General features: G+C 46.9%; 1 protein-coding gene and 1 pseudogene across 2 annotated transcripts in view; one reads left to right on the top strand and one right to left on the bottom strand.

Annotated features, from left to right (window-relative positions):
• The window catches only part of ABTB3 (ankyrin repeat and BTB domain containing 3), a 315,532-nt gene that overhangs the window by 269,124 nt on the left and 20,316 nt on the right, over positions 1 to 26,092 (bottom strand). The window lies entirely within an intron of this gene.
• Positions 21,387 to 21,477, top strand: LOC132660463 (U6 spliceosomal RNA; annotated as a pseudogene).

The raw sequence follows: 26,092 nt of genomic DNA, 5'->3' as shown, positions 1-26,092 counted from the left end.
TAAGGCACACAGCAGAAGCTTATAAATATCTGTTGAACTGAACTGTTTATGTGCTTCTTAGTTACTCTTTTTCCTCAAGAAACCACCAACTTCGATAAGTATATTCATTTTATTTGAGGCACCCCTGCCCAGAATGTAAATAATAGTAATTCCTTTCAATTATCAAACATGTGATACAAGGTGCTCGCATATTCAAGATGAATCCTTATATCAATTCTCTTATGATGCTCATTATATAGATAAGTAGGCTAAAGCTCAAAGAGGGTAGGTAATCAACCTACGGTTTTCTGGAATGCAAACTAATCAATGTGGAAGGAACAACAGAATTAGAAAACCACCATGTTGCGTCCTCAGCATAATAATCAGCTCAGGTAAGGATCAGCAACAGAGGCAAAAGACTTCTTTCTGGGAGAAAGACAGTTGGGGAACAGGATGTTCACATGCTCTCAAAGTATCACTCGCAAATTACTGAATAGCTACAAAGGGAGAATGAGTCTTTACAATGGAGAGATCTTAGAGTCATGACCTTTAACCAAGACGTCTAACAGTGTTTCCAATTGTGAGGCAGCCAGCTATTAAATGCTCCCATGGGACGCAGGAATAAGTACACAGTAACACCTGTGGGTATTCCTGCCAAGCATCTTTCACGTACTATAACCGTGAGGAAGCCATCAGACAAATCCAGAACGTGGGATTTTCTACAAGACACGTAGTCCGTTCTTCAAGAACAGTCATGAAAATGTAGAAAGGCAGGGGAGCTGTTCTAGATTAGAAGGGACTAAAAAGATATAGCAGTCAAATGTAATGCATTGCTTTCTAGATGTTTAAATAGTTGTAAAAGTCATTCTTGGGACATTTGAGGAAAATTACAAAAGGACTGAATACTAGATGGTATTATTGCATTGGTACTAATTTGGGGCGATATGATAATATTATTAATGCTACATCTCTTGATTGTGATGATGGTTTTGGGATTATATAGGAGAATGTCCATGTTCTCAGGAAATGCAATTGAAACATTTGTAGTAAAGACTGGGGGTAAACGTATCATGATGGCTGAGACTCACTTGTAAACGGTTCAGCAAAACCAGAGTATGTGGGTGTGTAAAGAGAGAGCAAGGCATGGAGAGCTTGCAAATGAGACAAAACACTAACAGCTGGTGAATCAAGGTAAAGACAAGGGTACATAGGTATTCATTTTCCTATTCCTTCAAATTTTCTGTAGCTTTAAAATTTTTCAATTGGAGCAGCTGGGTGGCTCAGTCAGTTAAGCGTCCGGCTTCAGCTCAGGTCATGATCTCACAGTCCATGAGTTCAAGCCCTGCATCGGGCTCTGTGCTGACAGCTCAGAGCCTGGAGCCTGCTTCCAGTTCTGTGTCTCCCTCTCTCTCTGCCCCTACCCTGCTCATGCTCTGTCTCTCTCTCCGCAAAATAATAAATAAACATTAAAAAAAAATTTAAAATTTTTCAATTAAAGTTGGGAGGAAAACACAGGTGTTCTGATTTTAAAGCCAAGCATCACCCAGGACCACGACCCACCCCTCTAGGAGGCTTCTGGTGTGTAAGCAGTGTCCCTCGTCCCTGTCCCTAGGACTGCCATCAACTCCTTTTCGAGCCAGAAAGAATAATCGATCATTCAGATATAGGGGGTTACTTTTCTTCTCATTCATTAAAAAAAAAAATACTTTGTTGAGAGAGAACCAATATATACTCAGTACGGATTATAAAATGAAGTCTATTTTCCACCCCATTTTCATTTTAATAGTAAAACACATTTGCTAAATGTCCCAATTAAAAGTTGAAGAAAAAGCCATACTTCACTGTTTAAGCTGCATTTTCACTAATTTGGCCGCTGGTTAAGGGTTTAGGAGAGATGGCAGCTGTCAGGCAAAGTGCTGTCCTCCTCCCAGCCCTCTCCCCAGCAGGCATGACTAATCAATCACCGTGTGCTTTCCCCCTAAGCCTGAACCTCTTCCGCAGACTCACATGGTACCCTGCAGTGCTTCCTGGTGGTAGAGTTTTCCTTTTTTCCTTTGCTTTTCCTTTATTTTTTTCTTTAAAGTCATTAGAAGAGAAAAATATGCACTCTTCCCTTCCCAGGAGACGCATATCCAAAGAGCTTATGTAAGAAGTTTTCTCTGGAAAACAGTTGTTTCCAAGGTCCCTGATTTCCTCCCTTCATTATTTATTCAACCATCATCTGTTAACTGCCTACTGTGTGTTAGTGTCTTGGGTGCCAAGATGAATGAGGTCCAGTTCTCTTCCCGAAGACGTACCAACAGATACTGACAGAAGTCCACAAAGGGGCGCAGAGCAAGGAATGGCCAACAGGCTGGGAAGGGGAAGAAAAGGCCTCAAAGAGAAGGTGGCACATTCTCAGACGCCTTCTGGAAGAGGGCGTGCAGCTTGAAAGGTGCTGGTGGCAGCGATGTTATCATCAGGGACGTATGGCGTGTTCTCATGATGCAGTATCCCTACTGTGGCTCATCATGTCCCGCAGGCACCATAGCTGACTGTTGCTGGATCCCAGCATGAGGTGGTCGTTGGCTGCCAGCATCCCTTTGCAGGTCGTCGAGTTCCTTGAGAGAGGAAAGCTACTCTCCCGTGAGTGCAATGTACCTTTAAGTTTGCGGTGGGTAGGTTCACTGTAGCAGGTAGAACGGGCAGTTCTCTGTTGGGGTTTGTGCAGTGCCCAGCTGGACCCACCTGAGGTCGTGAAACACCTCCCTCCCCGATGTCTGGAATTCTATGTCATCATGTGAATAGTGCTCTAGCAAGGAGAGGACATGGTGGGACAGGGGGAGGGTGATGGAAACCAACATTCACTGAGCAGTTACTATGTAACTGCTACGTAGGTGTTTCCATCCACTCACTTACCTCAACAACACTGGGAGTCAGGGAAAGGGTGAAGAAGATAACCCAGAAGGCTCCCTTTCGGCTAGCTCAGGACCAAAATCTGACATAATTAAGAAGCAGGTGGAGAGAAAGGGAAAAAAAAAAATTTTTTTTTTTGGTGTTTACTCTGTGTATTAAGTGTCCACGTACGTGATGTGAAAAGCTCTAAAAGTATTATTATTATTCCTATTTCGCAGATGAGCAAGCTGAGGGTGCAGGAGAGTCTCTTAGTCATCACGTTGCTATCACAGCACAAACAGCAGGCACACTTATTTTGTATCAGGCTCTGCAAACACTTTATATCCATTACCTCACTCAATTAGCACAGCAACCCTGTGCCACGAGCATTATTATGACCACTTGAGCCGTGAAGACACTGAGTTAAGGAACAGTTCGATCACCTTTCCTAAGTCAAGGACACACTCATTTAGTAGGTGTTGGTCTGGAATTCAAACCCAAGTCCATCTGACTCTACGCCCGTGTTCTCGAACACTGCTAACACGAACTCTCAAACGTGTGCCGTGTACCAAGTGCCAGAGGGCTACAGCAGCCACCGTGACAGTGAGCTACCCCCACTGCCACCCAGGGGAATCTATTTGGACCTCTTGAAGTGTGTGCAAGCTATTCTTTAGACCCAATCTAAAAAGAAAAGAAAAGCAGCCTCAATAGCAATTAAAATTATATTTTGGCGGGAGGAGCCTTCAGCAACAAAAGCTTACGCGTATTTCATGCTTGCTACATGCCATGCTCCGTTCGAATAAACACCACACATAAGGTGGTGGACACAGCACAGCTCACCCATATTCCTGGGCTTCTGGACCGTTTCTGCCATCTTGAATTTATGCACAGCCATGCAGGTTGCTCTGGCCAATGAAATGCAAGCAGAGTGATTCGTGTCACTGGCTGTTGAGCATTTGAAAGCCAGTACATAATTTCCCGTAATCTGTCTTCTTCACTGTAGCAAGCATGAAAGCACATTGATACGAAGGGGCTGTAAAACTGAAGCAGCCTGGAGGATGTTGAGCCAACACACGGAAGGCAACTGCACTGGAAGTCATCCAGATCTTTGGATGATTTTGCAAGAGTAAGAAATAAACTTTGGTTGCAACAAACTTCTGAGATTTAGGATTTGTCTGTTACTGCAGGGTAAGTAGCATAAGCTAGCCTGGTTTGACTAACAGTCAACAAATCCTGCTATCAGTTCTATGATGTGCGTGCTATTATCCCCAGTTGACAGACACGACCTACAGCACAGAGGGGCTAGGTAACTGGACAAAGATCACACAGCTAATAAAAGGTAGAGCCAACTGTGAACCTCACCAGCGGAGACTTCAGAATCCATGCTCTTTATCAGTACCCTGTATTTCCTCACTAACATTTTTAATCAGATGTACTAGTGCATAAACATCGAGGTCTATAAGTTTCTTGATACATCTTAGCCAATGATTAAAGAATAAGAGAATTATAAGAACATATAATTAAAGAAACACCAAAATTGCCTGCTTTAAAAAAGAAAAAAATAAAACCAGCCTAGCTTCTGCTTGTAAAAGCAGTTAAAACTGAAAATGGGTTACAACAGAGGTGACTGTTCTTTGGAGAATTGCCTGGAATGGGGGAAAACCACTTAAAGACAAACTCAGTTTCTCTTTCTTTACCCAATCCCTTAGAGGTTACCCCAAAGGGCCATCGGCACAATTAAAAGTATAATTAGTGTTCTCACCCACCCCCCCAAATACATGTTTTTTCCTAATTAAAAAAATATATTTAACAGATTCATTAGATTCTTCCTAAATCAAAGCAAATCTTTAATGAGTTGCTGAGATCCTCAAGATAAAATGGAACCATCAGAAACCGCACATTGTGAACTCGAGTGTGTCTCTCTCGGCCCTCTTTGAAGCAAGGACACTTGTCAAGGTCCCCTCTGTTGTGTGCAGTCCGTTATAATCGCTGCTGGTTGCAATTTAGGACACTTGGTTAAGTGGTTCTTTCCAAAGCAATTAATGAATTTCATGGGAACAGGGCTGGTCAGAAGGTCTGCGGAAAGCTGCGAGGGGCACGCCATTTCACCCCAGGGGCCCTGACAAGCTGGCCAGTCTGGCTCTTAGCTGACTCTTCCCTTAAGTTTAGGGCTTGTCAAACCTTTCAAAAGTGGGAGGATGCTGATGATGAGAGAAACATTACTAACGACTGAGAGAGTGTGGTCTCTGGAGTCAGCTCCTTCGTGTTCGTCCAGCAAGGAGATCTGGGACACAGTTGCTTAATCCTCTAAGCCTCATTTACAAGACAGGAATGGCCAAAATATCCATTTCATTGTTAGAAGGATCAAAGGAATAAATGCATGCAAAAAAAGCCTAGCATAGTGCGCCATACAAATTAGCTGTCATTTTAATAATAATTATTAGAGAACACTTATTGCCCTCTCCTGTTGTTTCCTGCCATGCAGGGGGACATCCATTTGTATAACACTCCTCGCTTTTCTTACCCTCTTACTCACTCCTTCCCTGGGGAGTCAGAGTGATTCATCTGGTGAGTTTGTGGGGAGAGCTGGGCAAGCACAGCTCAGCCCATCAGCTCACCTTCTCCTTGGAAGCGGGCTGCCTGTAGGAAGCAAGCATTCTGCTGAACTCCTGCATTGCCATAGCTTTCCGGGGGGAGGGCTGCCGTTTTCCAGCACGGTCCACGAGTAGGTACTTACGGCTGATTGGTTTCAGGGTCCAGTACTAGGAAGGGCATTGTTTCTGCATATCGAAGCCATGTTCTCCAAACTAGTCTTTATTAGGTATAAAAGCGATATTTTCATCTCCATCTGCCTGGCATATCCTATCTACATCAGCTGTATTAGAACTGGGGTAGAGAAAGGAGGTGTTATTTATTGGACTGCCTCCAACCTCAGTGATTGTTGTAGCAATCTAACTGGCAGGCGTTCAAGGCCTTTTATGAGCTGGCTGGTCCAACCCCTGCAATCCCACGTTTAGCAATTTATCCTTAGGATATAACCAATCACATATGAAAAGTTGTATTACAGGGTAATTCACTCCAGAGCTGTTTATAGAATCAAAAGAATGGGATACAACCTAAGTATCCAATATTAGGGAACTGACCATAAGATAGAACACAGTACAATAATTGAAAATGATGTTGCCAAAGAACATTCATGACATATACAGATGTTCATAATCTGAAAAGTGAAAAAGGCAAGCACAGAACAATATGTACTATTTTGTAAGGAAAATATTAAGCGCCTACAAACATTTGGAAAAAATATACAAGCTGTTAACATTTTAGGTGGTGGGATGGTGGGTCACTTAAATTTTTCATGTACTGATTATGTAAAAATGCTCCAATTTCTCCCTGATGGACATGTATTTCTTCTAAAGGGTATTTTTCATTTCTCAACAAGCCAGGTACATGGTGGCTGATGGCGAGAACTCCTCGGAAGGGTTCGACCTCTGCTTCTTGCTTCTTTGGAAACAGAGCCATTAGGTCAATATGACTGTGTTCCTACAGCCACGTGTCTTCCCTGACTTCGCAGTTGAGGGTCTGGTCGTTCTGTCCTGAAAGAAGTTAGGTCAGGGTTCTGCAGGGCCCAGGAGCCCCTGCAGGACTGGCTGTGCTGGCAGGCGAGGGGAGGTGATGACCCAAGCAAGGAGCCTGGAACAGCCTGGAAACAACTAACGGGAAGTGGGCACGTGGGGCTTGGGGGGCTTCCCTGCCAAAGGTTAAAGTCCCAACTGCTTGACATAGCATCTGAGGGCTTTCTGACCTGGCTCTCATACTTATCCCACTGGCTCCGCTCCTGACCAGCAAAACTCTTGTGACTCTTCAAATGGTCCACGCCCTGGTCCCTCAAAACCCCTGATGAGGTGTCTCCTCTCCCCACCCTCCTCCAACCAGCTCTCATCTCTTTGTGATGCTCTCCTATACCACCAGCATCCCATACACCTGCTTGCACTGCCAATGTCCCCTACGCCTACTTACCCCACCACCATCCCCTACGCCTACACCACCAACATGCCCTACGTTCACCGATGCCACCCACATCCCTACGTCCACCTACACCCCCGACATCTGCCTCCACCATCAACACCTTCTACAGCTACCTACACCACCACCAGCTACACCACTAACACCCTCTATGTCTGCCTACAATGTACTACAAAGCTCTCAGCCTGTGGGCACAATCTGAAAACGAGCAGGTGCTTAGAAGTCCAGAGGACCCACAGGGACTCTACATGTATCTACTTAGGAGTCATTTCCCCCTTTGTAGGCTTTGGTCTTCTCTGACAAATTTGAAGCCAGGGTTGGGTGTCCTCAGGGTCTCTCTACTCTGACAATGATCCCACCTCCCGGGCATCAGTCCATGCACCCCTGCCTCTCGCCTTTTGTCCCCCCCCAGTTTAAGCGTAGGCACAGCATCTGACCTTTTCCTTTTTAAAAATTTTTTTTAACGTTTATTTATTTTTGAGACAGAGAGAGACAGAGCATGAACGGGGGAGGGTCAGAGAGAGGGAGATACAGAATCTGAAACAGGCTCCAGGCTCTGAGTTGTCAGCACAGAGCCCGACGCGGGGCTCGAACTCATGGACCGCGAGATCATGACCTGAGCCGAAGTCGGCCGCTCAACCAACTGAGCCACCCAGGCGCCCCCTGACCTTTTCTATTAGTGTGAATATCAACTTCCAGAAACTAAGATGATGGCATTTCTTGAGGTCAGGAGGTCAAGTCAATGATGACTGCCCCTTCTGTCTTATCTCACCCACCAGAGGGAACATCGGACTCTGAGGGATGGTTAGGAATAGCCTAGATGTTTGATAACAGTGGATCTTACATCAGAATCCCCGCAGGAGGGCTTGTTTGAACAAAGGTTTGGATCCCACCTCCAGGGTTTCTGATTCAGCAGATCTGGGGTGGTTCTGAGACTAAATTTTGAGAACCATTATTTGAGACCTTCCAAGGTCTGGCCCCTACCCCCATTACTCGTCTGAACTCATCTACACTTTCCACTTGCTCAACACGCTCCAGCCAGACTCCTCGCTATTCTTCAAACATACCAGGCACAGGCACATACCTGCCTCAGGGCCTTTGCACGTACTATCTCCACTATCTAGAAGACTCTTCCCCTGTTATCTGTATAGCTCTTCCCTAACCTCTTTGAAAATCTTTACTAAATTGTCACTCTCTCAGTGAGGCTTTTTCCCTGCTTTATTTTTCTCTGTAGGACTTATCCTCACATAGCATACTATATATTTACATCATTGGTTTTGTCTCTGTCTCTCTGACTAGACTGTAGGCTCCATGAGGGCAGGGATTTTTCTTGGTTTTATTTACTGCTGCATCCCAGAATAGCATCTGGCATACTGTAGGTAATCTAATATTTGTGGAAGAAAGAGAGAGAATGACAAAAGCATAGAGGGAAGGGAGGGAGAGATGGGGGGGGGGGGAAGGAAGCAGAGAGAATGGGGAAGGCAGAGGAAGCAAAGAAGGAAGGAAGGGATTTTACAGACAAGTAAATTCTTTCAATAGCTGTAGATCAACAGCACGGGTGCCAACTTTGCTATTTTGCCAAGTAAGAGTTTTAAAAGCTCAGAAACTTTGGCGTGCCTGCACAGCTCGGTCAGTTAAGCTTCTGGCTCTTGGTTTCTGCTCAGGTCGTGATCTCACGGTTCATGGGTTCAAGCCCCACATCGGGCTCTGCACTGGTGGTGTGGAGCCTGCTTGGGATTCTCGCTCCCTCCCTCTCTCTCTGTATCTCCCCTGCTCACTCGCTCTCTCTCTAAATAAACTTTTTTTTTTTTTTTTTTAAATCTCAGAAACTTCAATTACCATCTCCTACCACCCCATCAGGGCCCTGCAGGGTGGACCATAAGCTGCTGAGCACAGGGCAGCCTGGGTGAATGGTGGCCTGGCGTTGGATGACACGCAGCCTGTAAGGCACCAGACGGTGCTCTGAACACCGTTTCGGGAAACAAAGGACATTTTAGCCCCACTGCCTTTCAAGTAACAGAGCAGAGGCTTTAGATTTCCCTTCAGATACCAACTCGAATACCTGGGACATTGAAGGATGCTGAGGCCATCTCCAGGACACCTGCCATGGAGTAGCTGGTAGGGGCAGAAGCACAGGTGTGCCAGACATTTGCTGCCCTTGCAAAAGACGCTCCATAAATACTGGCTGAATTCATGAACGACATTTGCCTGCCTGTAATATGCTGGCTGTCTAAGGGTACAAATACAGTGACATTTCAAGACACTGACAAATGCACATGCAACTTCCCAAGCTGTAACTCAGGAAGATTCCCCTGGATCCCCTGAACTCCTTGAGGGCAGGAACTTATTATCTGTGTATTCTCAAGAATAAATTCAAATTCCACCTTGGCTGAGCTTCAGTAAATATTTGCCCCCCCCCTTTTTCTTTAATGTATTTATCATTTCTGAGAGAAACAGAGAGAGAGAGACAGACAGAGTGCAGGGGAGGCGCAGAGAGAGAGAGAGAGGAAGAGAGAGAATCCCAAGAAGGCTCTGCACTGTCAGTGTGGAGCCCGATATGGGGTTTGAACTCACAAACTGTGAGATCATGACCTAAGCCAAAACCACGAGTTGGACAACTTAACTGAATGAGCCACCCAGGCATCCCTGTTTTTCCTTTTAAGCTCAGAAATCAAGTTCTGGCTTCAGTGCCTATGTCTAGAGGGTCTGATTCTAAAGTATGAGAGAATTCATGAGAGCCTGGATGGCTCTGTCAGTTAAGCATCTGACTTTGGCTCAGGTCATGATCTCGCAGTTCATGGGTTCGAGCCCCACGTCAGGCTCTGTGCTGACAGTTCGGAGCCTGGAGCCTGGAGCCTGCCTCGGATTCTGTGTCTCCCTCTCTCTTTGCCCCTCCCCCTCCTCTGTCTCTCTCTCTCTCAAAAATAAATAAACATTAAAAAATAAAATAAAAAGTAGGAGAGAATTCAGGGCCACTGACCCCAGTGCTTGGCACATAGTAGGTCCTCAATAAATGCCGACTGATTGGTTCGCTACAAGATCTCCCGACTTATCCAAATATGGAACACAGCTCTGTGGTGTGGACTGCTCCCGAGACTGCTGCTTTGTGCCCTCCTCAGAGGAGATGGTGTGGAATCTGTCTGGAGTGTCGTCGGACTTGGTGAGCACAGGTGGAAGAGGGAGGAAAGCAGCAGGTGGCACACAGGATGGGAAGGAAGACCTGTGACTTGAGAAACAACCAGCTACTGGCTGACTTCCCCACATTCAGGGATCAAAGCAGGAAGGACAGTGGTTGAGATGAGAGTACCCACAGTCCCACAGGCCACAAGCGAGGGGGGCTGGATGGATGTGTTGCCAGCTTCCCAACATTTCCACCATGGCTCAGGCTATCATTGCTTCTACACACCCCCCACCTCCCTGGTGCCAGGACCCAGCTCCCTGCCAGCCTTCCTTTCTCAAGGCTCAGGGAAAGAGGCTTCCTTCCAGTCTTCTCAGGAAGGAAGGGGGACAAGCCACTCATTCTTCACTGTGCCCCTCTTCCTCCCTTCCTTCTGTTGCTGAGTCATTAATGATGTGGCAAGTCCCAGTGATGGGTCTGTTACAGTGCCTGGTGCTGAGGATACCACGATAAAGAAAACACAGACCCAGCCTACTTGTAACTCCCCGTCGAGGGAGAAAAGACCTGTAAACAGCTCATTCCACACCACGCCGTTTGCTTCTGCCAATGTGGCCTACCTATCGCTGGTGGACGTGAGCTGGTTTTATGTGATATGCAGATAAACACTTTTGTTCTGGGTTATGTGTTTATTTTCATATATATTTAAAAAAATACAACTAGCACATCAAACCCTCTGTGTCACATGCATTTGTGCAGATGTGTATTTGATAAATAAAACCTGTTAGTGAGTCGTTGATTACAATAAAAATGTGAGATAAAGCACAGGGGGTAGAAGGAACTCATGGAGGTGCCATGCAAATGACTGAGGTTTCAGACACACTGGTAGCGAATGAAACACTGGGGGTTCAAATCCCGGTCCTGCTGCTTACCAGCATGGTGACTCTGAATGAGTTATTTACTCACCCGGGGCCTTGATTTCTTCCTGCATAAAGTGATTATGTCTACCTCATGGATGCTGATGTAGATAATTAACCTTGTAGGTGCAGATTCCTTGTCATTCTATTATCATGCCATCCTATTCTCCCTGTGCCTGTAATGGACGGTTGGAAAACTGCTGCACTTTTGGTTTGGGGGGGGAGGGAAGTGGCACGTGCTCAAAGCCCTGAGTGGAGAGCCAGCCACGAAAACAGGTAAGGGAATGAGAAGATGGCTTCATTTATGAGCCCAAGGAGCTGCGGGGGGAGGGGTGGGGGGGTGGTGGTGCCTGATGAGACAGGAGGCAGCCAGACAGCGGAAGCCCTGGCTTCCAAGCAGCAGCTGTTCCCGGGGCCCCAGCCCCACCGATCTCACTGGGCTGCAGCCCACCCGTGAAGGCACTGCACCTTGCCCTGAGCGGCACGTCAGGGCCACAGCACAGAAATTCTAACAGGCTGGGTCTCTTGTAACACGGATGGCCCTGCAGGAGGGCCTCGGAAAAGACCTCCAAACTCCAAACACCCCTGGCAAGGGGAGAGACTTAAGTCTTTGATTCAGGTGGGCAAGGGGGTCCCTCCAACTTTGCTGTGCATAAGAGCAGGGGCTCCTAGGGTGAAACATCCATGCAATGGAATGGAGCTCAGCGATAAACACAGCAACACGGATGAATCTCAAGTGATTATGCGAGGTGCGCGAAGCAGAAGCAAAAGGCAGCCCCATGTATGGTTACAGCTCTCATGTTCCAGAGAAGGCAAAACAAGAGGGCCAGAGACTAAGCCAGGGATTGCCTGGGGTTAAAGGTACGGATGTGGAGACGGTACATGGAGACATCACTTCATAACCATAAGCCTGGCTGTCACCAAAAAATACAGATAATAACAAATGTTGGCAAGGATGTGGAAAGGGGTCCTCAGACACTCACTGTGGAGTTGAAAAATGGTGCTGCCACTGCAGAAAACAATCTGGCAGTTCCTTGAAAGGCACCCCGTGACCCAGTAATTCCATAGGAAAACACACGTCCCCACAAAAACGTGTATGCCAGTGTTCGTAGCTGCATTATTTACAATAGGCTGAAAAGCAGAAACAACCCAAATGTCTATCAACTGGCAGATGGATAACCAAATACAGCACATCCACACAATGGAAGATTGTTCATAGGGCGCCTTAACTCAGTCAGTTAAGTTCCGACTTTGATTTCGGCTCAGATCATGATCTCACTTCCTGCTGGGGGATCAAGCCCCGGGCCAGGCTCCGCACTGAGCGTGCAGCCTGCTTAAGATTCTCACCCTCCCCTCTCCCTTGCCCCCTCTCCCCACCAACCCCTCTCTGTTTCTCAAAACAAAACAATGGAACATTATTCATTCATAAGAAGGAATGAAGTACATATAAATGCTACGACACAGAGGAACCTTGACTTGCTGGTCAGTGAATGAGGCCAGTCAACAAAAGCCCAGACTGTATAGGATTCCACCTGTACCAAATGCCCAGAATAGGCAAATCCTAGAGACGGAAAGTACATGACTGGTTGTCAAGGGCTGGGGCAGGGGAGGAGGACACAGGAAGAGGGAACAGACTGCGTGTAGGGCTTCCTTCAGGGGGGATGAAGGTGTCCTGAAACAGACTGTGGTGATGGTCATACGACTCTGTGAATATGTGCGCTAAAAACCATTGAATTGTATACCTTACACAGGTAAATTGTGTGGTATGTGAATTATATCTCAAAAAAGCTGTTATGGGGCACCTGGGTGGCTCAGTCAGTTGAGCGTCCGACTTCAGCTCAGGTCACGATGTCACAGTTTATGGGTTCGAGCCCCGCATCGGTCTCTGTGCTGACAGCTCAGAGCCTGGAGCCTACTTCAGATTCTGTGTCTCCCTCTCTCTGTTCCTCCCCTGCTCGTGCTCTCTCTCTCTTCTTCAAAAATAAATAAAAACATTTAAACATTTTAACATTTAAAATGTTAAAAAACATTTAAATTAAAAGCTGTTACAAAAACCAAGAGATAATAAATTACCCCAAGTTAAAAACAATGTATGGGGAAGTCTTAAGTACAAAGGGATAAAACGAGGGAACTTGCGGGGGAGGTTAGAAGAGTCTCTTGTCTGCGGTATTGGTTACCTGACCATGCATTTGTCAAAACTCACAGGACCATACGTCAAAGATGCAAATAAACTGGCCCATCCCAATCAATATGAAAAACGGTTACCCTCTAGTAGACACTGTGCTAAGCCCTGTACGTGCCTTGAATTATTTAATCCTTAAGACAAACTACTAAGTATTCCTCTCCGCATTTTACTTTCCCCAGTTTACTCTGGGCAAACGGAGGCTCAGAGAGGTTATGCGACTTGCCCGGGATCACAGTTAGGAAGTGTTTTCCGAATTTGAACCGAGTTCTGTCTGACTCCAGATCCCACGTCAGTAACCACTGTGCTCTGCCTCCCTACACACTGATCATCTGGAACATTCCCTGGGCACCTCTCTCAGGCAGTCTTCAATGGTCACCTGTCTGCTCATTACTGCCCCACTGGTGAGTTGCTTGACGGCTGAGACTGTGCCTTAGGGTGCTCTATCGCTCAGAGCCAGGCACTTCAACAGGCACTCCACAAATGTTTGGGGATCAGGGTATAATGAAAGAGAGGCAGGGAGAAAGCCATTTGGAAACGCAGACGAGCAGCCTAAGATGAGCTGAATTCCTGGGTCTCCAGACTCTTGGCCTCCAGCCTGGCCAGGATCAAATATCTGAGCTGGAGCTGAAGAGAGGGAGACCACACCTAAACTCCGGCCCTCTCAATAGCCTGGGGGCAAAACACTTATCCTCCAGGCTGCATTCCTCCAAGATTCAGGGTTTCTGCTCCTGAAATAATTTCCTCATCTCACTAACTCACAGGAGGCAATGAGAACCAGGTGGTTCATACAGGCCACAGCCTTCCTCCGTGTCTCTCAAACCCATTCCCTTCTCTCCATTTCAGCTTTCTCCCCAGGCTACCATCATCTCATTTCTGCCTACAGCCTCTGCCAGTCTCCTCCCCGGGCCTGATCCTTCACCCAAAAAGTCCCACAATCAGAGAAAAGGCTTGAAAACAGGAATCTGATCACATCATTCTCCTGATACCGAGGATAGCGTCGGCCCTTAAGGCTCCTTGATGAAAATGAGAAAAAGGCGCCCTCCTCCAGGCAGGCATAGGCCCTGTCCTGCGGCCCATGCCTTAGTGAGTTGAGGCACCCGCTTAGTTGGCACCCTTGTACAGGACACAACCTGGGTAACTGTACAGGGCAATCCTGACCTTCACTATCTGCCCACTGCTCTGAGGACAAACACTAACCTCCTGCCAGGGGCCTCTAAGGTCCTGCTCAACATGACCCTGGTCTATTTCTGCAGGCCTTTCCTCCTCCGGGCTACGCCCCACCCCTCGCTGTGCCCTCCCCCTGCCGCCCGCCCCCCCGCCCCCACCTCCCACTGCACTCCACCCTCTGTCCAGACAGTCGGCACTGTTCTGGATTCCCTAAGGGTTCCATGTGTGCCCTCTCTTTGCGCAAACTGCTCCCTCTAAGACTATGTAACGCCTGTACCTCTTTCAGCTCTCACCTTAGATGTCCCTCCCTTCACCAGAGCCTCACCTGACCCCACCATGCCAAACACACGCCTCCCTCCTGATACCCTTCTTCGCCCTGTACCATAATAGCCTGTTTACTCAGCTGTCTGTCCCCTGGACCCCAAGTTCTGCAAGGGCAGGAGCCAGCTGCTTCTTCGCCAGTGTATCTGGAGCACATATCTGGCATGAGGGAGATATTTATTGAATGAATGAATGAATCAATCAATCAACTAATGAAGAGGTGAATGAGTAGGACACAGAATTTCAGATCGGGAAAGGGCCCCTGCTCACTCAGCTGGACCACCATTTTACTGAGGAGGAGGCGGATGCCCATGACTTTCCTCAGCTCACACGCATGCGGTCATTAGAGGCCAGGCCAACCCTCCACCCGCTACAGCAGGCAGAGAAAAAAAAAAAAACCCGCAGCAAAAGGGATGCTCTTTTAGGAGAAAGTCTGATGGCAAAATGCGGTGGAACACAGCGGTTAAGCCCAGGGCTTTGCATTGCAATCAGAAGGCCCAGGGCTACTTACTAGCTGTGTGGCCGTGGGCGGGTGATTCAAACACTTTGGGTCTCCAATCTGTAAAATGGGAACTGGGGGAACATACTGCATGACGTGTGGGTAGCGATGAAAGAGACTCAGCATGAAAAGTACTTAGCACAGGGCCTGGCACTTGCTGCTCAATTAAAATGAGCTGTGAATCCTGTAACTGAATAATGCTTCGTATCTCCGTGATGCACCCTCCTTCCCCTCCCTGCCCCCATTGGGCCCCAGGCCCAGGCTTTCCCCTTTGCCAATCTCTTCAGCACAAATCCTACCTCTGGCTCCCTCCCATCCCTCGCTATTGTGCAAGGCACAACTCAGCTCTCACTAAAAGCAAACTGAGGACTTTCAGGGCTTTCAAACAACCCCCCTCAATCTAAAATATCCCCTTCCATGTCTGGGAAAGAAGAGGGAGGCTTTAATAATGCGGATCAGACCATGTTCAATACCAGGTCATTCATTTGCAAGGGAAGACCAGAACGTCTGGCAGATAGCACCTTTTTAAAAATATTCCCAACCTGTTCCCCCAGTATCTTGATGCTTGCAGCTTTGGGTAGGTTTTATTTTGGAACCAAAGGCTCCAATTGTGTTTCTCCTTTTAGATCTCTGGGTGGGACGTCGCAAATTTACCTCTAGATCTCCAGGGAAGCAGAATAATGAATTATTAGCATTTTATCTGAGGGACGCACATCCCATAAAGTCGGGGAACAATGTGATTTTTCCCCCAAATTAATTTCATTTTATTCTAAAATGGCCTATAGAAAAGGAGTAGAAGAAATAGATTGTCTGTTTCCTGACCAACAAAGATCACCCTTTGTTTTCAGAGGAAAGAAAACAGTTCATTTTCCTGGATTACTGGATGGAAAGCAAACAGGAACTCTACCTCACCTAATGCGCATGCATTTTGTGCAATCATGGCTTTAATCCCACGGTCACTGGGGATGGTCAACAAGCATGCCAGCAAGAGTGAGTCTGGATGTTTTTCTTAAGAGCCTGAAGGGGGCTGTCTGTGTCTCCACAGCACTCTGTCTATACCTCTGACATGGTACCTCTCACATTGCCCTTCACTGCAATTCTGTTCTTCATGTTGTCCCACCACTAGGATATGCTTCTCAAAGTCAGGCATCTCCCCCTGCATCTTTATCCCCAGGCAGGATTGCCAACTACAATACCAAATGCACCGTTAAAACTGAATGTTAGATACGCATGCAATATTCAGGACATAACTTACAGTAAAAAATATTCCTGAGGCACCTGGGTGGCTCAGTCGGTTAAGTGTCTGACTCTTGATTTCCGCTCAGGTGATGACCTCACAGTTCAGGAGACAGAGCCTTGCCTTGGGCTCTGTGCTGACAGCACAGAGCCTGCTTGGGATTCTCTCTCTCCCTCTCTCTCTCTGCCCCTCCCACATACCTGCTCTCTCTCTCTCTCTCTCTCTCTCTCTCTCAAATAAACTTTAAATAATCCTTATTTATCTGACACACAAAATTTCTTTGGCACCATTTTTTTAAAAATTAAATTTAATTTAAATTTTAGTTATCACACTGTGCAATGTCGGTTTCAGGAGTAGAATTGAGTGATTCATCACATACATACAACACCCAGGGCTCATTACAACAAATGCCCTCCTTAGTACCCATCACCCATCTAGCCCTTCTCCCATCCACCCCCCTCCGTCAACCCTCAGTCTGTTCTCTATCATTAGAGTCTCTTATGGTCTGTTTCCCTCTCTTCTCTTTCCCCCCATATCTTCCCCTATGTTCAACTGTTTTGTTTCTTAAATTCCATATATGAGTAAAATCATAGGACATTTGTCTCTCTCTGACTTATTTTGCTTAGCATAATACACTCTAGTTCCATCCACGTTGTGGCAAATGGCAAGATTTCATTCTTTTTGATGGCTGGGTAATATTCCATTATATATATACACACGTTTTATATATATATATATATATATATATATATATATATATATATACACACACACATATACACACACACATACACACACACACATCTTCTCTATCCATTCATCAGTTGATGGACAGTTAGGTTCTCTCCACAGTTTGGCTATTGTTGACAATACTGCTATAAACATTGGGGTGCATGTACCCTTTCTAATCTGTATTTTTGTATCCTTTGGGCAAATACTTAATAGTGCAATTGCTGGGTCGTAGGGTATCTCTAATTTTAGTTTTTCGAGGAACCTCCATACCGTTCTCCACAGTGGCTGCACCAGTTTGCATTCCCACCAGCAATGCAAGAAGGTTCCCCTTTCTCCACATCCTCTCATTGGCACCCTTTTTATTTGCTAACTATGGCAGTCTTAACCCCAGGGTTTCTTCTCAATTCATCCTCACGACTCTGAAACATCATACCCATGTTTCCATTTTATAGTTGAAGAAACAGAGAAGCTAAATAACCTGCTGAGATTACACAGCTAGCGGTGGTAGATCCGACTGTGAAATTCTACCTTTCCATCTACGTGCTCCATCCATGTTGGGGAATGAATGAAAGAAGGCATGCATGCATGCAGACGGTGAGTGGCCAGGGAACCCGCTAGGCACCTTACTCTGAGTCATCACTCCCTCCCTGGAATCCCAGCCACACTTCCTTCTTAGCGAGATTGCTGCCCCACATTCTTCTTCTTGGGAAAGGGCCAGCTTCCTGGGAACAACACTGATGCAGTAGATGAGACCAGGTTCTCCCTAAGTGAAAACAAATCTCCTGGTGCCAGGAACAGCGGGGGGGCGGGGTAGGGGACTGGACAGAGCAGGCTGCTCACCATCCTGAGAAACCATGGCGCTGGAGCTCAAGGCCTGGACACTGACCACCCGCACCTGCAGCCGCCCTCCTCTGAGCTCAGAGCACACAGACAGCACAGGGCGGGGGGTCCTACCTCCACTCCAGCCCTGTGACCTCAGAAAGCTCACAGGGCAGCAAGGCAGGCTCACAGAGAGAGCCACACTGCAAGGTAGAGGGCAAATACCAAAGCGGTTCACACCCTGGCTGCTCCCTCCGCCTGGTACTCTCGGCCCAAACCCCTCACTTCTGCTTGAGGGTCCCCACCCCCAGAGGCCTCCCAGCCGCCCCCTCTAAAAGAGCACCCCCTGCAGTCTCTACCTGGAATCACCATCCATTTGTTTACTGCAGGTCTCCATCACAGACCTGAAGTTCATGAACAGTCTCTCTTGTTTAGTGCTTTTGTTTCCTTCACTACTACAGCCATAGCGCCTAAAACACTCTCTTGCATACATTAGGTGCTCAGAACATACCTGCTGAGTGAAAGACTGAATGGAGGTCTCTGTTTAAAACAAAAATAATAAATATATGTGGACATGGATACACACACACACACACACACACACACACGTACACACACAACATAAAAACCCAACTAAAATTAAATACAAGTAATGAAGTGCAGGGGCGGGGGGTATTTCTAGGTAAGCCCTTCAAGGACCCCACCACACGTCTTCACACATATACTATTCCCTCTCTCTGAAATGCACAAACCATTCATCTTTCACAGCCCAACTCAGTTGCCTCTTTCCCGCAGAGGATGTCTCTGACCATCTCCCCCTGCTTCCCACCCTGCTAGAGAGCCCATTACCCCACCCTCTCTTTTGACTCGCTGCTGCTGTTACGGTTGGGGTTATGTTCCCGCATTATAATTTGTTAAATCGCACGTTTTGCTGTCCTTGTGGCGGACTGCATTTTACCAAAATGGCTGCAGTCATCTGTCCCATGGCACGTGCTCCTCTGCAACGTGACCTTGCCACTCCCCCACCTGGATGTGGGGCTCCTCCCCATCCCTAGGAAGTGGGCTGTGTGCTGTGCCTTTTGGCCAACTGTGAAAGTGACTCCGCACCAGCTTGGGATGTAGCCATTAACTGAACTGGAAGCTTCTACCTTCCACCTCTTGGAAGCCAGCCACCATGGCAGAAGGGCAATTACCCTAAGACCTCCATGCTGCGTTTAGTCCAAGCCATGTGGAGAGGCCCCAGAAGACAAGATGCTGTGTGGAGATGGGTGGAAAAGCATCAAGGCACCAAACCGTGTGTGTAAGGAGGCCATCTTGGGAGTGACTCCTCTAGCCCACCTCTTGGCAACCCCAGGGATGTGCAAGCCAGACGTGTGCATCGGAGATGAACTGCCCGACCGAGCCCTTTCCAGATCCCTACGCACAAAGCTGAGAGCAAAATCAATGGGTTGCTTTAAGCCACTAACTGTTGGGGTAGTTTGGCTTGAGCACTAGTTAATTGAAACACCCTTGAAGACAGGAACTCTATTTTATTTAGTTTTATATCCCCTAATCTAGAACAGCGCGAGGCTCACAGCTCAATAAAATTCTGCAGGGTTGAACTGGCTCAGATTGAATTTAATTTCCCCCAATTTAGAAGGACTACTTTAGTAAATAAAGCCAAAATGTCCTGAGTCATCAGCTGAAGGTACTACCTGGCCCATGTGAAAAACGGAAGGGTAGAGTTTACATGGAAATTTATAGAATATTACATGCTACTCTAGACAAAAGACTTTTACAGGGATGAAATAAAACTACGATTATCCCCAGTAAGTTTTAGGAATATTGCCGGTTATGACAGTCACTGTAAAAACATTGCATAAAAATACTCCAGTTTTGTGTCGGGTGCCAGGGAGCCCTGATGTATTTTTCTTCATTCCCTACAGGACCAGAATGGGGGTGTGATCCTGTGGCCTTGGCTATTTACTCTCAGGCACCCGGGGATAGAGTCTGGGAAGCCAGCATCTTCATCTTTAGTAAAAATTGCATTTACTTTGTATTGTCTGAAATTTAGGAGCAGTCTCAGTTTGAAGGACTTTCTGTTCTGTGATATTTCCTGTAACTGAGATCTGGCTATGGGATACCTTCATAGGACCGTCACAAAGGCCATTCTCGGATCTGGGATGCCCCTTCATGTACCTCCTAGCTTTCCTCAGTGGGAGTGCTTCTCCAAAATCCTGTCTTGCTCCCTCCTAACTCTAGACCTTCCATCTCTCCCAAAATCATAAACTCAGACCCAAAAGGGATCTCAGAGTTACCGATGTCATGCCCCGGTCAAATCCCTGCTCCAGAGCAAAGGCCTTTTTCTTCCACTGTGCAGGGCAGTTGAGTGGGAATAGGTACGAACCACCTCAAAAGCCCCAGGTGTGAGTCATGATTCCACTATTTATAGACAATGAGACCTTAGACAAGTCACATGACCTCACTGGGTCTAATCAGGCCAAGGACACTCATGGGACTCCCATGAGGACTGCATGAGATATGTGTGTGCTGTGAATGAAAGAACTAGATGAATGGGTGAACAAAGGAATGAATGAACATTGCTGATGAGGACTGAGACCAGTATTAACCATCCATCAGCTTCGGCCTGAAATAATGGCTTTCTTGCTGCAGCCCCAGGAGCCGCATAAAAACTCCCCTCTCTGTCATTCTAGATCCCACCTTCATTCTCTGGAGTTTCTGGATGTTGCAACTGCATGGTTTCCAGCTTTCTGGGACCACCCTGCTTCTGGAAGAAGCCTCATTCTGGCATGGGCAAACCTTCACCTTAGTGACTGGGTCAGGGATGGGTTCCACCAACATCTGGTCAGAATCAAAGCGCATAGGACGTGTTTATGAGGAAAGGAAAGTGCTTTCTCGTCTCCTGATTTAACAGGAGGAAGTCAAGTCTGGGGTAGCGACAGCCAACTGGCTGGCACATGAGAAGCTGAGCTGAAGATAAACCCACGCAGGGAGGAAGCTACAGCTGAAAAGGGCAAGGGGCAGCTGAGGTCTGAGGTCATGATGGGAGTCCTCAATCAAGCAGCTCGTGCAGCCAATCCTGTTCCTGGACTTCTCATTTACATGGGCCAATACTTCCCTTCTCTTTATGTTTACGTGAAGTCTGGGTTGGATGTTTTATCACTTGAAACTAATACCAAGCCCTTTCTCTCCACAGAAAAAATCATTTCTCACAGAAGTCTACCTTCATGGAGAGTTCTAAAATCAGAGAAACGGGGCTCACTAAGGCAGCACACATACTAAACTTAGAAGGATACATGGGGCCCCTGGGTGGCGCAGTCGGTTAAGCGTCCGAATTCAGCCAGGTCACGATCTCGCGGTCTGTGAGTTCGAGCCCCGCGTCAGGCTCTGGGCTGATGGCTCGGAGCCTGGAGCCTGTTTCCGATTCTGTGTCTCCCTCTCTCTCTGCCCCTCCCCCGTTCATGCTCTGTCTCTCTCTGTCCCAAAAATAAATAAAAAACGTTGAAAAAAAAAAATTAAAAAAAAAAAAAAAAGAAGGATACAGAGAAGATTAGCATGGCCCCTGTGCAGGGGTGACACACAATTCATGAAGCTTCCATAATTTTTTAAGTAAAATAACATAAAATCAGAGAATGGAGCAAGGTCTTGGGCCTTAAAGATGTATTTTTCAGGCCCACTGAAGTGTCCACTTATTTATAAAGGGTCCCTCTGTTCCCCTTCACACTTGACTTTGCCCATCTTTTCAACCCTGAGACAGTCCATGGTGATTCACCGACAAGATACTTCACACTCATCTCCAAACACTAAATATCCTGCAAACAGAGGCAAGTAAAAAGGGACTCCCCTTCCTGACAGACAGAACCTCCTGAGGGCCAGTAAAAGCAAGAGAGGTATCCGGCTGAAGCTTCTGGCGAGCCAGGATAAATGACCAGGCTGGAAGACCACTGTCTTCCATTGGAAATAAACAAGGTCTGACCATAAAATCACGAGTGCTTTCTAGAGCAACTGCAATTTCTTTTAGAGACCTTTTATGTACTAGAGTGATTTTAAAAGCAAATCAATCATTTTTGAAAATCAGAATTTACTCTTATTAATATAATCAGGTTGTTCAATTAAAACATACAGAAATATTAAATCTGTATTGAAGCTCAAAATTGTGTGGAATCAAGATTATGTTCATTATCAAGTACAGGGACAATGGCTTTAACACAGAAGGTATGGCCTGTCTCCATGTTTGCTTTAGCAAATCTTTAAAGTGACCCAGAACACCAGGACCATTCCTCAGTGCTAAAGGATGAGCTGGCCACGACAAGAGTGTCAGCCATCACCCCTTTATGAGGCCAATTACATCCAGTGGTTTTGGGGGCTCAGGGTGAATCATTCAAGAAATACTCGTCTGAGGATGAGATCTCAGAGAAACCCAACCTCTGAAGTCCTGGGATTCACTGGCAAAAAGTTGCAGGCATGAACTGGAAATATCTGTTGCCTTTTTTAACAGGCACTTCTTCAGCCTGAAGAACAACAGGTGCCATTCACCAGCTACAACGGGCACTGCTGGCTGCCAACCCAATCGATATCCCTTCCTGTCCTCTTCCATAGTAAGAGCACTCTGATTGGGTAGTCATGGTGGGAAAAATATGTCCAGCTAAAGAACTGAATTTCTCAGCCTCCCTTGGAGAAATGGTGGCTGCAGAGGGGCCAAGCGTTGGTTAAAGAGATATAAGCAGAATTAATAGATGGGGCCAACAGTGAGGCTCCTTAAAAGAAGGGCTTTTCTCCACCCTTCCTCATTCTTTATCATGCTTAAAATGCAGAAATGATGACTGGAGCTGTAGCAGCCATCTTGGGGCCATGAGGTACCTTGAGAATGCAAACCATGTGCTAAAGATGACAGGGCAGAAAGACAAAGGAACCTGAGATGCCGTAGAATCACCTACCTGACCTTGAACTGCCAACCTGCCTTGGGCTCTTATAAGAGAGGAAAAACAACTCCTTGCCTTGTTTAAAGCCAGTTAGTTTGGTCTCTGATACTAGCTACCAAACACAATCTGACATCAGATTGGCCAATTAAAATCAAGCTTATTGGTCAAGAAAGGCACCTTCAATTCTGGCCACCTTTAGCAATCGGAATGCTCTAACTGGATGCTACATAGGTTTGTGCTCTAATTCTGGAAGCTTTGAGCAAGTAATATCTTCACTGAGCACAGGGCAGGAAAAGGGGCAAAAGAACTGAAAGGTCCAGACTCTGCCCTCGAAGAGCTTATGGGTAATGGGAGATGCAGGTCAAAGCCACAGCAAAAGATTTCCAACAAAAGGACCCATGTGATCCACATATGAAGCATTTCAGACAGCAAAGGCAAGTGCTGTGGGATTTCAAAGAAGGGAAAATCTGCTTGTTCTGGGACAGCCCCAGGAAGGATGTAGGGCTTGACTTGCAGCCATGCAGCTGAGAGGAGGGGAAGAAAGGAGCCATTCCAGGTGGACAGATTGCTCGAGCAGAAGCTTGGAATTAGGAACGAAAGTGTTTGGGGGAGGATGGGAGTAGCCTGGGAAGCTATAGAGGTTCCACTGAGACAGGTATTAGGATGTACCAGGATGAGAAGCTTGCACTTGACTCTGTAGCCAATAGGGAAATAGTACTCAGAGCGCGGCTGGGGTGCCAGGAGGGATGGACTGAACAGGAAGAGCAAGACTAAGGTGAGGCTCTAGTAAGGAGGCTGACTGTGGTCTGTATGGTCCTGAGACACTCTGGTCGGAGATGGGGGTCAGTGGCTCTGACCCATGTGGCAGGTAGAATGATGGTGGCAATGGTACAACCACAATCCTTGTAGCTGAGAGTCACTCTGAATGGTGAGAGAGACAGAGCAACTGACCACGTGTCATCCCTCCTCCCCTCTCCTGCAAGCAGGCTTCTCGGATGGAAGCTTCAGCACTTAGACTCCTCCCATCCCCCAAAGGAAAACAGAACATGAATCTGGCATCCATAGGCAAAGAAGGATGATAGCTTCAGTCGATGGATAGTTCGGGATTCCAGACACAGGATCATGATGACTGGGAATGGAAGGGAACTCACCTGTCATCAAGAAACCCCAGAATTCTAGAATAGCGTGGGCTCCTGGAAGGATCCTCGGGGATAATCTCACCCATTGGTGTTCAAACTGCGTTCCATACGGGAGTAGGGTCCACTATTCACAAAGGGGATAGTGATCAAACAAAAACAGATCTGCTTTTTTGTGTTTCCTATATTTAGGTTCCCAGAAAGGCTGCATTCCAAACCTGAGGGTTGCTACCAAGTCTGAAATCCACCAGCAACCCAACTCCCTTCCTCATCTTACAGATGAGGGTAATGCTGTTCCCATTCACTGAGGGATCCTCAGCTCCCAGCACAAGACCGGCCACGAGGTAAGTGCTTTAGAAACACCTTCCAAACAGAGCTATGAATGAAAGTGGTTACAGGTGGCTTTCAGTGGCAGGGCCCCAGTGACTCAATCCCCATCACGCCTTTGGCTCAGCGTGGCCCAGTTATGCAGGGGCCGAGCTCGGGCGTGTGCTAACAGCATCCTCAGCTCCTCTGCTCACAGAGTTCCCAGCTACCGGTGGCTTGGGAGTCTGCCTCCCTGCCCCCCATGTGGCCGGCTGTCTCCAGCCTCTACTGCAGCTCATATCATCCTGCACCTGAGGAATCGCACGAGCTTCCCAGGGGCATCAAGTGCGTCAAATTCATGGTTGTCTTTCCAGCCCCCAGCACTGCCCTTCTTCTCCTCACCAAATTCCTGATTAAAAAAAAAGAAGAAGAAAACAACCCTGGGCAAGTCTTTGAAGACACACTTGGGAACGTGCAGACCGTTATAGTGACTGAGCTAGGGAAGGGCTCCATCCTGGGAAGTCTCTGGTGAGCCTCTCAGGAGTGTTTTTTCTGTCTGGTGCTCATTGTTCTTCTAAAATGGGAAGGTTGGCCGCTTAATCAGCACCCCCCCCCCCAAGGGCTGTGTCAGTGCCGTGGAGCTGTAGGAAAAGGGACCGGTGAATTGTACAAGGAAGGAAACACACCGCAAGGCCACACCTCTAAGCCCAAACACCCATGGACCAAATTGCCTGTCCTGTCCAGATTTGTAGACAATGCAAGGCACCTTCAGCAGCGAGCAGGGAGAAGCCGGAGAGGGATCACTCTTTGGTTTTGTGCTAGATTCTAACTATCTCAACAACTGCATCACAGTATGAATGTGAGTGTGTATGTGAGACTGGGTGTGAGTGAGTGTGCATACGTGTGAGATGCGCAGTGCAATTCTCAGAGTGGCCTGAGGCTGATCTCAACTCGGTTTCTTAATGTCACCAGCACGGGATCATTTTTTCCCACTAGGCAACTCAGTTCCTGGGCCTCTTCTTGGGCCTACAAAAATACCCAAAGCCTTAAAAGTGAAAATTGTCAGCTCCAAAACATGAAAAGAAAACCGCAAAGCCATAATGAATAGCTGTGTAATTAAGTGGCTAAAACCTGTAACATGAAGTCAACATCATGAACTGCTGACGTCAACATTCATTACAATTTCATTACATTCGCGGGGGGGGGGGGTGGGCAGGAAGGGCTAGTTAGACTTTTCTCATTTTGCAAGAATTCCTGAGGATACATGATGACAGCAGAGAAATCAGAGCCCACCGAAAAATGAGATGTACGTGTGGCAAAACAATTCCAAAAGCAAAATCATTACAATTTTTTTTCCAGCCATAATATAAATTTGATGGGGTATGTCTGGGCGTGATGTGGGATGGTGCCTCCAAAGGCAGGGAGGCTGGAATAAGGAAGATGTTAAAACTACCTACGTGACAGTCTGCCAATTTTAGCTATCAAAACTCAACTAAGATCAGAAGCCTTGGCAAATGCCCCATTTCTGACAAGTCTGCTGGACTAATGTAGGCCCGCATACACACACACATGCACACACACATGTGCGTGCACACACACACGCACACACACACACACACACACACACACACAATGGCTGCCTGTTTTCCTGGTACTGCTGAAGTTAATAAACACTTGCCCTCACTTCTTCCAAATGGAAACAAACTGAAGCTTTCCTTGATATATGATGTACTATCAATAACCTCCTACTTCTCCTTTCACAGAAAACTCATTTTACTTTAAGGAAAACATGATGAATGATTAAGATCCATAACAGAGACCCTGTGCACAGAATACGTAAGGATTTCTAGTTGTGAC

This window comes from Panthera onca, chromosome B4 (genome assembly GCF_046562875.1).
Source record: "Panthera onca isolate mPanOnc1 chromosome B4, mPanOnc1 haplotype 2, whole genome shotgun sequence".
NCBI lineage: Eukaryota > Metazoa > Chordata > Mammalia > Carnivora > Felidae > Panthera > Panthera onca.
This window is presented reverse-complemented; position numbering and strand designations above follow the sequence as displayed.